Genomic DNA, 12,092 nt, shown 5'->3' on the forward strand with positions numbered 1-12,092 from the left:
GTTGACCGGGCGGAAAGGGACTGGATATGGTGGTGGTGTCTGCTAGACACCGCCATCCATATTAGCATGGGTGCCGGAAACAGCCTTTCGGATTTTGCTTTCGGGGGCCCGTTGCGGGCCCCCAGGGTATTGGGGGGTGGAGGGTGCACATGGGGGTACCTATGGTATCCCCTACATTGTCACGGACAAGGTGGCAGGCATCACGCGGTGCCTGTCACCTTGTGCATGACAATGCACAACGTGCATTCCCAGCATTGTAGGGGTGGTCCTGTGGGCACCGCCCGCCACAATGCTGGGAATAGAGGATGCCACCGACACGGCCAGTCCCAGCACCGCTAGGGTGGCGGGCGGACTAAAGTCCGCTCACCATCCTAATAGGCCCCTAGGTCTGCATTCTATTGGAGAAATTATAGAACAGCGCCCGCACAGTCTTCTCGTTGGCTAAACGTCACACAAATAGTCATGAACATGTGTACCTAAATACATACTTGCTTGGATGTTCTGAGAACTACAATGTTTGGGAAACTCCCTGGGTATGCCTCACAGAAAATATCCTGAAGGCAATTGGCTGCACCAACTACTGGGATAATCCAACTGATCTCATTTAATCCAGCCCTTGGATAGTCAATAAGCAGAACTGGGAATAAAAAATGCTGGACCTAATTGCTTATAACTCGGGTGGCATTTTTTTCAAAACTCACCTTGCGCTAGAGATTTGTCTAGATTTAATGAAACATAAGATCAGTTGATTAAATTCAGTCTTCGGATCCAGCGCAGTGGAGCACTTGTGAGGTGGTCAATCAATTACCTAAATGCTGCTCAATGTTCTTGCAATAAGGTTATAAAATAGACAACCACTCATTTTATTATGTTTTGCACATTGAGAATGTCCTAATTAGAGGGATTCTTAATTACATTAATCAGACAAAAGGGGATCAAATCCATTGACAAAGCCATGACATTCTATCTATGCCCCTACGTGCAACATATCCTTCTCTCTGGTGTGCAATATACTCATTCTGCATGGTGTTTGACAAAGAGGCAACCCGAGAAAAGATCAGCTGCAAATGGCTTGACTTAGGAGCACATTACTAATATTACCTACAACACAGGGCAGCAAGCCAAGTTTTGTGAAAAGGAGAGAGCTGAAATGCTCCCTATTTACATAGGAATTGAATATTTCTCTCTTCGTGCTGGCGCACTGTGCAGCCTAGCACCAACGCAGGCCCCCTTGCACCTTGGTGCAAGAGTGCCTCAATTACAGGACAGACTCTTTGTGTGCAGGAAGAGACAATTTACTGCAGAAAAACACTCCTTGGAGGCATTTTCCTCTTTCAATGTGTGATGTGGAATATATCACACATAGAATGAAGAAGTAATAAAGAGAAATAAAGATATTTCTCAGCATTATGTCACGCTTCAGAAGGTGTGGCATTTTGATGCATTTTCAGGTTTATTTGCTTTGGTAAACTTGGGAATGCACCAAAATCTATCTGTGGATGCATGGGATCGCCCATGCTGCACCTATGTAATTCCTTCCAGCTTAAAACTAGACGTAATGCAGCATAACCCAAGCAAGGCGTCATAAATCACCCCTTTCATGGCTTTGTAAATATTACCAAAACTTTTGTATTATCCTTGCGTCACCTTGCGTGAAGCAAGGACATCGCAAAGGCTTGATAAATGTAGGCCCAAGTCTTTTCCCGCTGTTTAAGTACTTGCGTCTTAGTGGACACTTTTTAAAAGTCTTAACTTGGTGAATGATTTCTATCAAGTTTGTGTTTATTATTAAAAGTTTTTAGCTAAGGCAAAAAAAAAAACTCAGACCGTTATAAAAATAGATCAGACCGAGGAACACAACTAAACTTTGCACATTTTATCTTTTGAATTATCAGATCAGTGTGCCCCGTCTTAATTTCAATTACTGTAAGTAAAAGAAAAAAAAATCATAAAGTCAAACTGAATCTTTTTACCCTTTTAGAATGTCAAACGGAATTCCTTTTATTAGAAAAGTGATTTTGAATTCACTCCATGTGGTCATTAAGTTAAGAGGTTTAATGATAGTAAAGGAAATGAAACACTTTCATCATGAAATGTATTTCACACTGACACAGAATCCTAATCTTCTACATTTTCAACCACACAGAAAGGTTTTACAGAAGCCTCCTTGTAGACATCATAGGAGTCACAGTATTGGGATCTAAACTGCTGCATAATAAACATGTTTTGTTTATATTTAAGGAAAACAGATCACTTAAACTATCATGCACTTAGGGAGCACGAAAATAGATTGCACATAGATGAAATAGTATATGTTCGTTTCAGCATGGAAATATAAGTTTATGTTAAGTTGTACAGAGCAGCATATAGCATTGGTGATTCCTAAAAGCACACTCATCAAGCTTCACATACTGAACTTACATTGATGGTAGTACTCATTCAGTTGATGCTTTTGGAATTCTTGGAGTAAATAATGGCATTGGATCATGGGAATTCCATGGTAATATTTGTCCTGTTCTACCATGACTATTGACTGCCATTGGTCTTGCACTTTTTGGTGCTATTTTTCTTGAAACTTTAAAAATTCCTATCTCTGGTTCCCCTCATTGGATATTTGTCATTCTGGTGTCATTTTGTTCATTACATTTTACTCTATTTTGTCTATATTGAAGTAGGAACTTTATTGTATTGAGTTTTTGACTTTATAACTGTTTTGGTAAATGCTTCATCACAAGTTAAGCATGTCTGCTCTCTGCCATATCAAACAAGGTTAAATTACTGAAACCTTTAACTAGACCTAAAAAGATAGTACCTATTATACTTGTGATAGGACCTCAGTAAACCTCAACTAATAAACCACTTTGCCACTGGATTCAAGCAAGCCTGGCTGAAGCTGAAATGCCAGAAACCGGTCCTAGGAAGCTTGTTTCCGGTACAGAGAAGGCATGGCTTGGCAGTTCGGGCTGGACTGTTCCCATGAGGCACAGGGTCAGACTGATTTGCATATGGCCATGTCTGAACTGGGGTGGCAGAGTGGGCTAAAGAACGGTGATGGATCAAACCCAGATCTGTTGACTGGGTGTGAGTGTTTGATTGGTTCTGATGCTCCGTCCATCACCACCCCCTTTTGTACCGCTTCATCACCAGTTAAGCCTGTCTGCTCTCTGCCATATCTATCAAGGTTAAATTACTGAAACCTTTAACTAGACCTAAAAAGATAGTAACTATTATACTTGTGATAGGACCTCAGTAAACCTCAACTAATAAAACACTTTCTCCCAGAAATGAACTGCAGTGATGACTAATCAACATCATTTTGGTCCGTAACTAGCAATACCAGTTTTTAATTGACTGCCCATAGATTTATTGTACTTGGTACAAGTCTTTTTTTGTAGTCTGATGGAGACAATGAACAGTTTGGGTGAGGCAGTTAGGAATTCAACAAAATCATCATTTTAAATGAAGGTAGCTTTGCCATTATTCCAAACTGATGATGTTTCCAGTGGTAAAGGTCTTGAACTTTGGTTCAAAACTGCAAAAAAAGTACTCTCAATGATTTCTTAAATGCAGTGAATATGTTCAGTTGGAGGGTAGAATTGTAGTCTTTACAGTCTGGAAGAATTCAGGTTACCATTACTGAGGATATGGTGTAAGGAATCAATCACTAGGCTTCACAGTTAAGAATTTGCAGTTGACTTTTTCATCACCATGAGATCATAAACACTCTTTTAGATTTCTACCTTGCCATTAACAGTTTCTATAAATTGAGTAGTTTTTAAATATATTCATAGTATGTTCAAATTATTGTCACCCATCCTAAAGCACTAACCAAAGAACCATCAGCACCTTCTTATATATGTTTGCCACCCGATTGTTAACTACAATAACTGTAAGAGAAGAAATATAAAATTAAAACAGCTTTTTATTGATTACAGACAGGTGCAATGTTGAATAATCTTTGATTCATTTCACTTCCATGGATGCTCTGCCACAGTGGTCAAATATCTTCCAAATACTTATAATCTCTCTCTAAACAAATCTATATGGGACACCTGTTTACCTGTTGTATAGCCGATCACTGTTCCTCTCTATAAGTGCTTCAAACTGATTAGAATGACCTGTGCCAACAATCAAAAGGTTTCTTGTAGAGAAGACGATCATCACTTAATTTGTCGACCTACTGACAAATGCAATGCTTGATAAAAGAGTCCCAGCTCACTGGCTAGATGCCATACCATGAACGTGTGTCCAAGCTTTGAATAAAACATGTGTCTAAGCATTGAATAGAGATGTGTGTCTGTTTCTGAAAAGGATTGCACTGTTTTCAATGCATACACTGGGATCCTGATTACAACTGCAGTGAAAATGTATTCCTGTGTGGCATTCAGCTGCTCAATCGTGAGTGGGCTGTTGTTCCCTCATCCACGTTTCCTGGGTACAGGAACAACCGGCCTGGTTTTACTAGCCAGAACCTCAAGCTCCACTACATGGCCCTTGTCTGATCCCTTTCAAAGACACTACATGCTCCCTTTTGCCAACCAACAACCTGTTATTTCCTCTATAAACCCCAGCCTCCGCACCCCTCTCTCGGATCCAATTCCATTACGCACATTTATCACCTACTCAGAGTGTTGGTAGATGAGTGCAGCTTTTGTGACAGAAAAAATGGATTGTCACAGATATTCTCCATTCTATGCAGTTTAACTTGTGAAAGGAGTAAATATGTGTAGCGATACCGGTCAAAAATAGAAATTCTGGCTACTCAGAATTTCCATAAATATTTAAGCGAGGCCAAACACTACAACTGTGCATGCCATTGGATGAAATTCAGACATCACAGCTCAGAAACACTGAAGTGCCAATAATACTTCATCAGTGGTAGCTGCCGAAAAACTAAAGTTAAGTGGGGGTGGGGGAGGGGATTAGGTGAATAAAAATAGAAAATATACTTAGTCGTCCTGCCACTGATGCTAACACTGCCGGCGTCTCAGTGCTTTTCTCCTACCGGCTGTCATTGAGGCACAAAGCACATGCTCCCCCACCCAACCCAGATGCTGCTCTCATGCTACCAAAAATGAAAGCAGTGTGAAGATTGGCTTAAGCTAACTCAGGCACAGGAAGCCTGCGGCTTTTCTCCAACCCGGCTGTTTGGCTGGCCTAAAATGGCTGGCAGAACCGACACCCCATCCAAGACTCCCTGGCTCAGTCCGTCAGTGGAAAATAAAATGATGATATTGTATTTTTCTCATTTTATTTTTCACTGACTGACTCTGAGCAGTGGGGTAAATCTCCTCCACTATTACAGAGGAGCCTCCCCTGCACTTCATGCGCTCAAACATTGTCGTATGCAGCTTATGAACATAGATACAGAAATAAAACTGCAAATGCACAAACATAGGTGCACACATGCACTCAACCCATATGTGCACAAGCCCAATTTGTTCATGATAACGGCCCCAAAAATCACACATTTATTGGAATGGTTATCATGCACATTTCTATACTTTGATTTTTGAAGTGTTATCAAGCTAGGTATTTATTTAACCAAGACTAATGCGAACTATACTAGCAGCTATCCACTATCATGTAGAATTTGAGTTTAGAATTGTATGTACTCTGAGCATCCTTATTAAAAGGTAACTTCTATAATTATACCCATATGTTTACTTTCATATTCAATATGTGCATAGTGTGGTACAGGTATTGTTTAAAGCATGTGAGCCACCTCTTGGCCCCATAAAATGTTGTCTCACTCACAGACAATATTGGTAAACAAAAGGAAAATACAGTATGTGGTATTTTTTGCCATTATAACACGTTATTCCTCTGATGCAGGAAATAATGCTAATACAGCCAAACACCCACGAAGGAGGAACACACACTCCGGCAGCAATGGTAATTTCAGATTAGTGAACAGCATGTGTTGGCTCAGTCCCTACAGGGATCTGAGCTCTGCTACAGACAGATGGGGCATTGCAATGTCTATTTTTGCTATGGTACATGTGGGTTGGAGAGAAGGTGAAAAGGGTGAGAGTGAAGAAATAGCTGCAGTCGGAGAGTGACAGCTTGTCAAGCGCATCCAATTGTGCCCTCAGCATCTGGAGGACAAAAACTACAATGCTCTCGTTGTTGAGGGCAGTAGATTGTGATAGTCGACCTTTAAAATGGAGCTTCAGCTTAGATGAGAGCACATAAGGAGCCATACAAAAAAATCTAATTAAAAAAGATTTTAAAAGATGAACTAAGAAAATGGTGTTTTATGCAGTATGATATGCCTTCTGGAGTACTGAATGAGAAAAGGTAGTCTGAATCGTGTCACAAAAAACGAGGGGGCAGATTTACGACTTCTGGTGCATCTCTGCTAATCAGCAGAGATGCGCCAGAAGAGTTGCGACGCATCTGCCCACCTGCGCGCCTCCACTGATGCGCCGCATTTACAATGCGCCGCACCGTGGCGCTCGGATGGGCAGATGCGTGACGCATTCCCCGTCGGAAAGGTGGTGCATTGCTGGAGTTGCGTCGCAAGCGCGACGCAGCTCCAGCAAGGCTCGGGGGTGCCCTATCCCTAACATGCTGCGTCAATCCTTACGCCTGCTTCAAGCAGGCACAGGGTTTTGACGCAGCATAGCCTTAAAAGTGACCGAGTGAAATCTTGTAGATTTCACTCAGCCACTTTTAGGAGGCGTTCCTGCGCCGGAACGCCCCCCCCTGCGCCGGAACGCCTACATGTGGCGCAGGGCTTTACAACATGACGCATCTCCCAGATGCGTCACGTTGTAAATACCCCGCAGCATGGCGCTGGCTTTACGCCGCCACTGCGTCACAAAAGTGATGCAACGGCGGCGTAAAAGAGGCACAACCACCCATCAACATATGGAATGCAGTGTGATTTACAAGCTAGCGCTCAATTGCACTTGTAGCTCACAAGACCTCTCCAAATTAAATCAATTTTACCAGTAGCAGTGCAAATTTGCACTGATATTTATCGGTTACCCAGATAGCACAGAGCGGTTTTGCAATGGAATTTACAACTGGGTCATGCAGGAGATACATTTACGTCCATAGACTAGTTCAAAAATGACATTTTGCCCCAGTCGATCGATCTAAATATCTATGCAAATGTCAATGCACAATTACACCCTTACTTCCTCTGAAATAAAGTTCCACTGCTTTTTGGAAAAGATCCCATTAGAGAGTATGTTGCCCTTCTCATAATCTAGAGACTTTTAAGGTGTAATTTATGAAATATTTAGCTCTTCACACAAGCAAACAAGATAAGAGTTTTCTAAATGACTTCTTCAGATCTACTGTGGCATTCAAGTAGAGCACTAGAAGCAGAGTAACTGCAGCAGATAACTGAGTAAAATAAATCAGTTTGGCCTCAAAATATTAGATGTTGGAGAGAAAAGATCATATGAATATGCTCTGTACTCCAAGATCTGAGGTGGACGAGACCATTGAGTATTTACAACATTTCTGTCATTTTTGCCAATCCTGAACACATGTTGGTGCTTTCAAAAGCTTTGCACACTAGCTACCTCATTCTGAGATCCCTTAATGTGACAGTGTTAATTCTGCATCCTTACAGTTAACATAGCTGGCCCCGTTTACTCCAGGAGCAGCATAATTACAAAGTATTCTGGGTGAACCCTCACAATCCTCTGAGTAACACAGAATTACCTGGACAATCTGTAATTCAGAGTCAGTTCCCCATTCAACTCTGCAGTTTCCACTGGCGATCTCCTGCAGAAACTCTGACGACTGTAACATTTTAGATGGAGCTGGTAACCAAGATTACAGGCCTTTTGGTATTAGGGCCCAAGAGGTTGACAGTTTGATGCCCCAATGAAGTGCCTAGGTCCAGTCATGAGCTGGTTGGACCCCTGTTTTAATTTTTTACTCATATCCTTTTTGTTGGTTTTCTATACTAGAACCATGTTTTGGGGGGATTTTTTTGCGACCTTATTTACACAGCTATTTTCCACGCTCCTGGCGTTTAGGAAGAATCTGAAAACTTGGATATTCAGCCAATGATCCTGAAGGACTTGGCCCTTGTTTGCTCTCTCCTGATTTTCTCACCAAGACGCCTCCGGGTATTCGTGCGCTTTATAAGATATTTCACTCATTCATTCATTTCTGGTATTTGGCATGTTTTTTTCTTACCTTAGTTTTGAATCTCCAAGAATATATCACACCTGCTCATAGAAGAAAGCGTTGATACTGGGGCCCTCAATCATTAAATGTATTTCACATAGCACAGCCCCAGCAAATATCACTGGGGTCTTTACAGGACTGACATATTACACTTCAGCAAACATCAATATCACCTGACTGCCTGCCTTTGGCTGGCTAGCACAAATCAAGAAAATAACACAAAACAACTTTCTTTTCTTAATAAAACATACCAGCCATATGGTAAGCAAAAAGGGTGTAAAGTGTAAACTAGCCCCTGATGATCACACACTTGTAGTGCAGTTTCTCCATCTGTAGCCAGTGTTGGTCCATGCAGATGATGCCAAACTTTGTTGTCATACAGTCATTTCATCTGCATTGGTATAAAATATATACTGACTTTAAAACTGTTAGGGGCATATTAACAAGCCAGGCGATGAAATTATCGCCGCTTTAGCGGCAGAAATCTGCCGCTAAAACGGCGATAATGGGCTTGATAATATGCTCTATGGAATTCCAATTGAAGCCCATGTTAGATCTGAAGGACGTCTAACATGGGCTTCAATTGGAATTCCATGGAGCATATTATCAAGCCCATTATCGCCGTTTTAGCGGCAGTTTTCTGCCGCTAAAGCGGCGATAAGTTTATCGCCTGGCTTGTTAATATGCCCCTTAGTTGCTTATCAAAGGTAGGTTCATGCAATACAGAAAGACCGAGAATTATTTATATGAAATCAAATGTTGTTTTAAAAATGTTCGAATACATTCCTTATTGGGCCCCAACCCGCTTTTTTTGCAAAATTGCCCCCTTCACAAACTCTTGCCAAACTAAGTACTAGCCACTTATTTTCTTCATCAAAAACGTTTCTGAAGTTTCTTTTGGATTGAAGTTTAACTGTTTGCTATACCCTCTCTACATTGTATATTATAGGCATAGTTATATAGATGTGGAGCTTACTATAGTAAAAACATTCGTACCATGGTGAAGTAGTGATAGGCAACACAGTGTATGCAAAATTATTGGAGTGTCAGGTAATCAACTGAAAATTCTTAATATAGTCATGCACTGTAGTACAATTTGCTATTTTGATGCTAAAGAGTGACTATTTTACAAATGTATCACCAACAAACCTATAATTTTGATTTAGGATTAAATTAATGAAAAGTATGAAAACAACAAATGATATGATCAAGTGCGACTGCCATGCTATATTTAAACAGTCGGATTTTGTCACCAAAGGCAAATTCTTAGAACATTTCGCTACACAAAAAATGACAGGTGCTATTTTGTGGAAATTGTAAATTTTGCACACCATAGGATGTGACATATAAAAATGGGTTCCTAACCAATTGCCTCTGTTCATAAACATTTTTGGAGAAAATGTATACTAGCAAGAACAATAATGTTTTGTGAGCCCATAAGCCCGTTATTTTATGTTGAGAAAGGCATCTCCAAATATCTACATTATTTCTGGACTTTCCTTGCACAGGTTGGATTGTTTGCGGTCAAGAGGTTTCTTCATAAACTGTGTTGCAGTGAACTAGGCTGATAGGAACAGCATGAGAGCAGGCCAGGATTGGCTTGGGAGTGTGCCTCACGGAGAGAAGACAATTGAGGACGTCGCGCTCGTTGCAGGAAGGTAAGTCTGTTTACCTAATTTAATTGAATGTAATTATACTTTTTTATCTGCTACTCTCCCTACCACCCTCGCAACATGCCAGCCGCCACTGAGAGTGAGACGTGAAGGCCAGTTGCCCATGAGGCCACTTCATGGGTGCAGGTGTGTACAGAAAAATAGTGTGTCAGGGTTTGCACAAAACGGAACCAGAGTTTTTATAATAGCAGAAGGTTAGAATTAGAATGTGTCGTTTTTAATTTTCCCTCTCTTCAGTATGTGAAGTTCTAGGAAGGAGCTGATGTGAGTAAAGCTGTTATGACCACAAGCAGTGACCATAGATGACAACGAGTTTTAGGGCTCCTTGCTGAATGACTTTCTGGGCAAGAGAGAAGTCTAAAGCCTGCTCACTCACTCTATGATAAGGAACCAAGGTCTTCGAGAATGTGGTGGTTCAGCCTGAAATGGCTGTGCCCTCTGCTAGATCGAATGCCATGTTTAATATGCCTCTCAAAGTTGCTACTGGGCTCTTCTGAGATCCCATGAGCAGTACACATCAGTAGTTAAGTCTTCACTCAATGAGTTCTTGAACGACACAGCAGAACAAGAAAGGACAATGAAAGCATTGTTTTTGCAAGACACAAGTACTTGGTAGTTGTCAGTGGTTTGGTTTTGTAAAGTGCTTTTATTCTGAGAGCCTTCTCCTGTGCAACATTTTTTCTTTACTGTTCTAGCTTTAGCAGTTCTTTTCACAGAATTTGCTATCCTCTCAGTTTTTAATTAATAACGTTCTTACCCACGCTTTCCTCGGTATCCATGGGTTTCTTGTCAACTGATGTGAGTTTGCAGAAGTGGGAGTTTTGAGCATATGAAATAGAAAAAAGACACCGGAATTGAACAGTGATGATCACTAAATTAACTGCAGCAGTATTTATTTTTGCAGTTGATCATTAGGGGTCTAGTGGTACTTTTACTATCTTGTATCACAGACATTTTGCTGGGTTACAAAGATCTTTTTCAAAATAGTGACATGTAACACCTTTTTCACGCTCTCTAGCTCACAGGAATGTGGCTTTGTCAAGGCAAAATGCATTGTTGGCTCATGGCATAGTGGGATTGTCCAATCGCACACTCTTACATAAGGTCAGCAACTGAGGAGTATTGTGTTGGCTGTACTTAAGTAAGCTCCATAGGCGTCAGACTGTTCCCAAGGATTCTTGCTTGTTTAAGGTATCCTGCAGTATAGGGTGGTATATTGCAGTTATTTTGCCGAGTCATAGGTGTCCTGCATTCTGGAGGTGGTCCTCCAGAATGCAGGACACCTATGACTCAGCAAAATAACTGCAACAAAAAGAGGTCAGCAGAAAATACAGGAGGAAGGCAAAAGGTTTCAGAACAACCATGCAAAAAGGACCAGGGCCAACACTCGACATATCAGTATCCACCTTTCATTTAGGAACAGAAAACTATTGTTACTATGAACTGTAAAGGTTGTAACTTTGTACACGAGAGAGTCCAAAATTCACATGGATATTCTTATTTCCTAATGTTTGTGGTTGTCAGGTGTTGCCACTCACACTTCCAGAGAATTGCTTTTGTGTCCCAAATGCAATTTAACAAATGGATTGTTTTTATGAGCTATTACGAGTCCTATGAGTGGGCCTTTGCTCACTGTGAAAAGACATTGCCAATACAATGGCAGCAGATAAAACCATTTATAGTCAGACATAGATTTTTTTTTTATCTGAGAGGGAGATTCACTGTGAACATCTCGTCTTATTATGTACCTTGTTGACGACATGGTATGCACTGTAAAACTAGTACTCCCACTTTAAATACAAAGAAACACCCATAACATTCCATCTTATCAGGTAATGTCAAGTGGCTCTCAAATAGAGTGCTCTGACAGAGTGGTCTTCAAACTGTGGACAACACCTACAGCCAGGACTGAGTGCTTTCCTGAGGAGATGGGGCTGATGTTTGTCCAGCAGAAGAAAACCTATGCTGTCTGCTTCTTGGACTTCTTTGGTATTCCCGGTGAGTAGTTAAGGGGTTTACTTCATGCTGAGAAGCAAAGCTGAGTTTTGTGAAAGAGAAATCACCCCCTCAAGCCTTTTATTATTTGCGGTCGATGACTCCTTTTTGTCCAGAGTTTTAAGAAAGTTTTGTTTCGGAAATTCGAACAAACCCATCAACCATAGCCTTCAAGAAAGAGGTCAAAAGGATTTTACAATGCAGAGGTGTGGCACAGCGGCCAGGGCGACTGACTCCAGAGTCCGGGGAACACGGTTCGATCCTCGGCGC

At 41.2% G+C, this 12,092-nt stretch overlaps 1 protein-coding gene and 1 long non-coding RNA gene across 4 annotated transcripts in view; one reads left to right on the forward strand and one right to left on the reverse strand.

Moving 5' to 3' along the window:
• The window catches only part of CADM2 (cell adhesion molecule 2), a 1,670,972-nt gene that overhangs the window by 916,439 nt on the left and 742,441 nt on the right, over positions 1-12,092 (reverse strand). The gene's annotated exons all lie outside the window — the stretch shown is intronic.
• The window catches only part of LOC146805725 (uncharacterized), a 202,449-nt gene that overhangs the window by 185,547 nt on the left and 4,810 nt on the right, over positions 1-12,092 (forward strand). Inside the window, exon 3 of the long non-coding RNA XR_014967891.1 lies at positions 9,663-9,812. This is a non-coding gene — a long non-coding RNA (uncharacterized LOC146805725). The remainder of the gene's footprint in view (positions 1-9,662; positions 9,813-12,092) is intronic.

The sequence above is a fragment of the Triturus cristatus genome, chromosome 8, assembly GCF_964204655.1.
Source record: "Triturus cristatus chromosome 8, aTriCri1.1, whole genome shotgun sequence".
NCBI classification, from domain to species: Eukaryota; Metazoa; Chordata; class Amphibia; order Caudata; family Salamandridae; genus Triturus; species Triturus cristatus.